The sequence below is a fragment of the Solanum lycopersicum genome, chromosome 5 (assembly GCF_036512215.1).
Source record: "Solanum lycopersicum chromosome 5, SLM_r2.1".
In the NCBI taxonomy this organism is placed as follows: Eukaryota; Viridiplantae; Streptophyta; class Magnoliopsida; order Solanales; family Solanaceae; genus Solanum; species Solanum lycopersicum.
This window is the reverse complement of record NC_090804.1, coordinates 23,458,340-23,464,393: the sequence shown is the minus strand read 5'-3', so window position 1 is coordinate 23,464,393 and position 6,054 is coordinate 23,458,340. Positions and strand designations below refer to the sequence as shown.

At 26.9% G+C, this 6,054-nt stretch overlaps 1 pseudogene; it reads right to left on the bottom strand.

Moving 5' to 3' along the window:
* Window positions 1–598: 598 nt before the first annotated feature.
* LOC101265656 (uncharacterized) lies at window positions 599–1,742 on the bottom strand (annotated as a pseudogene).
* Between the last annotated feature and the right edge of the window lie 4,312 nt (window positions 1,743–6,054).

The window sequence follows — 6,054 nt, the reverse complement described above, 5'->3', positions numbered from 1 at the left end:
CATGATCTTTAGTCTAGCTTAAAAATATGACTGACCCATAGATTTATTAGTTTGCAAGGGCCATAGAAAAATTATATTCGTAAACATGTTGCAAACACAGAGTCGACAAATAATTAAAGTCATAAACTAGATCAAGTTATACTCTAATTTTCACATTTTCTCTAATTACAGAATAAAAATAGTACTTGTAGTAATCTATAGCGAGAGTTTACCGAAACCAATGTGTGGTGGAAGGGGAATTAAAAGGAATTAAGAGTTACAGAGAGATGTATTTGAAAGGGATGATTTCATTATGAGGGAAAACCTCCATTTATACACAAAAACTTTACACCTTTAGCCAAAATGACCGACACTTACTTTACACTTGGCCTTTTTACATTTGGCCGACACAAAAAACAAAAAACTTACTGTTACTAATGGCCTATTTTTTTATTATTGACCGACATACTTTTACAATACTTTTTTACATATGGCTGATATTCAGTCGACACAAAACGATAAACACTAAAAACAAAATACTCTACTTTATACACAGATATACTTTTTTTTTATCTTGTATAAATCTTCTTTGATATAGCTTGCTTTATTTCTTTTGTCATTATCCCAAATCAACTGCTGGTATTACGTTATCTTCTCCGTTACACTTGGAGCATTTATGATCTGGGTATTTGTTGCTGATAAGTTTACAATATCTTACTTATAACTCCTCTGAAATAAATTCCTTCTTCAAGGCTCTTGTAGTTGGTTTCTCTTCTGGCTTTAGTAATGAAAAAATCCATCGCTGGACTTCATCCATATCTGATTTCCTTAGCTCTTTGGAGTTTGAATAAATCATTACTTGATCTCTTGCATAATAACTCCAAATAGCATTGCCATTTAAATAGTTATTGGCTAACTCTTGTATAATTGTTTCTATACCAATTATTCTGTTATTCGCATAAAAGTTTGGTATTTCAATCTTTGGTATCTCGATTTGTTTCTCTATCTCTTCCGGTATAATCATATATCTTTACAACTTGTATTGGCGACTTTATCTCCTCGTATAATATCTCAACGGGTGTTGTATAGAATTTTATATAAAATAGGTTTCCTTTAGTAATTCTCTTATATGTCACAAATGCTCTATGTAATTTCGGTATTCAAATTATTTCTTCTCCGTTATATGTATATACTGTTTATAGTAGTCCATAGCTATAACATGTTTTAACTAAATTTCGACTGGTTTTAGGTTGTGCTATAAGTTTATTATATCCCTGTAACTTATGGGTTATATAGTCTTCTTCGGGGTTTTTTGTTTGCGTAGATCTTGGGTTCAAGTTTAAATATGTCTGGATTTTGTATATGTTTTCGATGTAGGACTGCGTAATGTAGTTGTATCTCTTTTTGTCATTCTATAGACTAACTGCATATGTGGATGTTTGTGGTTCCACGGGTATATGTACTTGTGGTTTTTGGATAAATTGTTTTATGAATAGTTTGTTTAACTTTGTATTTTTTGGTTTCTCACTATCTTTTTTGCTCGTACCTGCAGCTGTATTTAAACAAACCTTGTTATGGGTTTTTTGGAGTTTCCCAACGTCTCCTTCTAGTTCTGGCTGTTTACCGTCCGCTGAACGACGTAGCTTCGCACGTTTATAGTCATGCTGCTGACTGTTAGCTTTTCCTTTCAGATCTTGTACATCTGCTTCTATCTTTTCTATTTTTTTGCATAGATTTGTCATCATAGCCAATAGGTCTTTCATTGTATCTTTCTCTTGAGAGGTATTCTGCAACAAGGTTTTTATCAGTTTTGATTACCTCAATTGTAAATGTAAAATTTAATATATTCAATACTAATCTCCTTATTTCTTTTGTTGTAACTGAATCTTCTACCTTTTTAGTTATCCACCAGTTTACCTGTGTGTTATCTGTTCTTACAATAAATTTATTATAAACAATATATGGTTCAAATGCTAATAAACATTTATATAATGCAAATAATTCTTTTCTTTTTATTTCCCATTTTGTTTGTGTTTCGTTATAAGATCCTGAATAATATCTACAATGATGTTCTATTTTTTCGTTTTTGTATTTGTTTTTCAATACTCCTCCATAACTGTGGTCACTCGAATCTGTTTCAACTATGTATGTAAATGCCTTACTTTCATTAGGAAAATATAGCTTTGGTAATTTTTTACATAATTTCTTAATGTTTTTTTATATGTTCTTTATCTTTGTTGTCAAAATAATATTCAACATCTTTTTTGAGTTTTCTATGTAGTGGTTTTAAATGTCCTGCTAGTTTTGGTATATATTCTCTTACTTGATTTACTAATCCTAGAAATAATTGTAATTTCTTATTTGTATCTATATTTTCGTCAAGCGTGATTATTTTTTGTATTATATGAGTTTGCATTTTTATTTCATTTTTATCTATTTGTATTTCTAAAAATTCTATCTGTGATTTCATAATTTCTGCTTTACTTTTACTTAAGCTTATACCTGAATGTTTAATTATTTGTATAAATTTTTCTAATAATCTTATATGATCATCTTGTGTTTTTGAATATAATAATATGTCATCTATATATATAATGCAATTTTCCAGTTGGTTAAAATAGTTATCAATAAAATGTTGGTATCTACCTGGTGCATTTTTATATCGAAATGGAAAAACATTCCATTCATAGAAACCTTGCGATACTGTGAATGCTGTTAGCTGTTTAAATTCTTCTTCTAGTTTTATGTGGTAAAATTCTGATTTACAGTCAAATTTACTAAAATAATTATATCCTTGTATTTGTCTTATTTTTAGTGTTTTGTTTGGTATTGGATAATTGTATGTTTTAGTTTTAGCATTTAGATTACGATAATCTATGATCATTCTACTTTTACCTCTTTTTTGTTCACTATATTTTATAACTATAAATGCTGGACTTGTATGTTTGCTATTGCTTTCTTGTATATAAATATTTTTTAATAGTTCATCTATATGAATTTTGAATTCCTTTAAATCATCAAAGTTATATTTTAGTGGATTTTGTGTTATTATACTATTTTCATCTATTAGTTCAACTTTTACTTTTGTCTTATGTTTTTCTCATTCTTGTAATGGATCTTCGTTATATAGTTGTTCTAGTTGTTCATTTATTATTTTAACTTTGTCTATTGTAAATATGATGATTTCTAATTGTGATAGTTGTTCCTTACTTATATTTTCCATTTGTTGGTTTATTTTTTCACTTCCTTTTATCCATTCTATAGGTTTTCGTTGTTTATTATTTACTCTTTTTGCTCCTATTTTGTTTCCGCATGGTGTAGTAATCCACCAATGTGTTTTTGTTATTATATGTGGATAAAATTTATCTAAAAATGGCATTCCTAATAACATATCTTTTGTGGTAAATTCAAAGTTATACATTTCTTCTATTGTTAATATTTTATCCCATATTTGTATTTTTATATTTTTTGCTTTATATTTAATCATACTTCCTTCATTATTAAATCATGTTACTACTATAGGTGTTTTTAATTTTTTTCATTTGTCTTCTGGTAAGCAATTATATTTACATATATTCGCTTCTGCTCCTGTATCTATCATAGGGGTATAATATCTGTTGTGATATCCTTCTACAATAATTTTTGCAAGTATAAATATTTTCATTAATCATTTTGTTCTTTTTATAATTATTTTCTTATTTTGACAGGTTATTGTTAATTGTTCATTTTCTATGCTGTACAGTTTAACTTTTTCTAACCATTTTATTCCTAATGTAATATTATGGTTTCCTTGGTATATTTTAAATGGTATTACTAAGGGTATTCCTCCTATAATTATTTCTTTTTCCGTTGTTTCTTCATTTGTGTTTACTATCTCACTAGGTAATCCAGGCATATGTGTCCTGTTTTTATAATTTCTTCTTCTAATACTAATTCTCTTGTTATGTAATTTTCTTCTTGTCCTGTATTTATTAAAATATTATATTTTCTTTGGTCTATTATTCCTGTTATGAAATAATGATATGGTGTTATTTCTTTCTTATCTAATAAGTTTTGTGGGATTTCATAGTTTCTTTTAGATGTACTCATTCTTGATGAGATAGCTCTTGTTAACGTATTTGGTACACTTGAAGTGCTTAATCTTTCTTTTACAATTTCTAAATCTTCTTCTGTATCAATTTCTTTATAACTATAGTCATTATTGTCTATTACAGTAATTATTTTTTCGAAAGGATTTTCTATTTTTATTTTATCGATTTTATTTCTTGCTGTTATTTTATGTTTTGCTGTTAATATATATAAGTTTTATCATCTTGTTGTAAATATTTTACTGCCTGGTACTAACTCTATTCAAGACATTTTCCAATATAATACTAATGATTTATCTATATTCCTATCTGTTAATGCTACTGTATGATTAACACTTATTATAAATTTAAATTTTTGGTATATTAGGTTTCCTTTTGCTGCACTAATTACGCTTTTTTCTATAGGGTGTATAATTCTATCATATGCTAAGTATATTTCAATAGGTGTATTTATTCCTTCTCTAAAACAAGCTTTTATTAATATTTTTTTTCCTCCTAAATGTACATATTTTACAGTTGTTTTAGCTTTTATATCTTGTATTTCTTTATTTATTATTCGTTTACTTAGTATAGGTATATATGCTTTTCCTCTTCCATATTTACAATCTATAATATTTTCTTTCTGACTAACTACATAATGTTCTTCCTTTTATCTTTTAAACCAATTTCTCAAAGTAGGTATTTCAAGTACTTTTTCAACACTTAAGTCTTATTCTTTTCCTTTTATTTGTTCAAAAATTGTATTATCAAATATAATTTTTTGGTCTGATAACTCTTCATTTTGAGAATCTTCTTCGGATATTATTTTTATATCGTCTTCAGACATTATATTTCTTCGTCTATTATATCATTATTTAGATTAATATATTCTTCTTCATTTTCTGTTTCTATGTTTGATACTTCGTATATACTATCATTTTCACTTAGTTCATAGTCTATATATTCTATTTGCATATATTTGTCACTATCTATAATTATTTCTTCAATTTGCTTATTTTTTGGGTCTTTTGGTAACTTACAATCTCTATCTATGTGTCCTATCTTTCCGCAATTATAACATGTACATTGGGATATTTTCCTTTTTGGTCTATATGGTCTTTTCATTTTATAATTTTTTACATAATATCTTTCTCTTGGTTTTTTGTATTTATACATAGTTTTAGTTTTTCTATAATTTTTATATTGCTTCGGTTTTTTTTTTATAATTTTTTGTTATACATCCGAACTGTGGTGCTGTTTTATTTTTACAACAGGTTAATTTTTTGTTTAGTACTTTTTCCATTTTTAATTTTTGTTTTTGGTTTTCACATAGTTGTATGAACCATTGATGTAAGAATTTTATTCTTGCTCCTAAAGTATCTACTAATCCTTCATCATTCCAATCTTTTATTACTTTTGTACTAAATGATTCTGGTAATTTTGTAAAATATTGTTTTCTTTTTTCTTTTGCTTCATCAAAATTGTATTTTTCTTTATAATAATATTCTTTAAATGCACAAGTGTATTCTTCTATATAACACATTTTACATATAGCTAATTTTGTCATAAGTTGTCTATTTATTATTTTTTCTCTGTTTTGCTCTCTTATATCTGTGGTTGTACCTCCAAATTCACTTCTTATCGCTGATTCATATTTATATAGTATATCTATATTTGTTGATGATGGAGATCCATCCATTTTCTTGTCACTACTATGTACTTCTAAACTTTCTAAGGGTAGATTTTCTATCCATAATCTTGTTGTCCCTACAAATGTTCTTTGTATATACCTTGGTGTTTCTGTTGTTTTTATTTTATTATCTATTAGTTGCTTAGATATATTTCCTATACATAGTAATATCGCTTTATTTGTATCTGTCACACAGTCTAGACAAAAAATTATTTTGTTCGTTTATTGGTTTTGGTATCCAATTCTTACTTAATCTACTATTCCATATTGTGTTAGTTCTATCTGATTGCTGATAACTTTCTGTATAATAAGATGGTG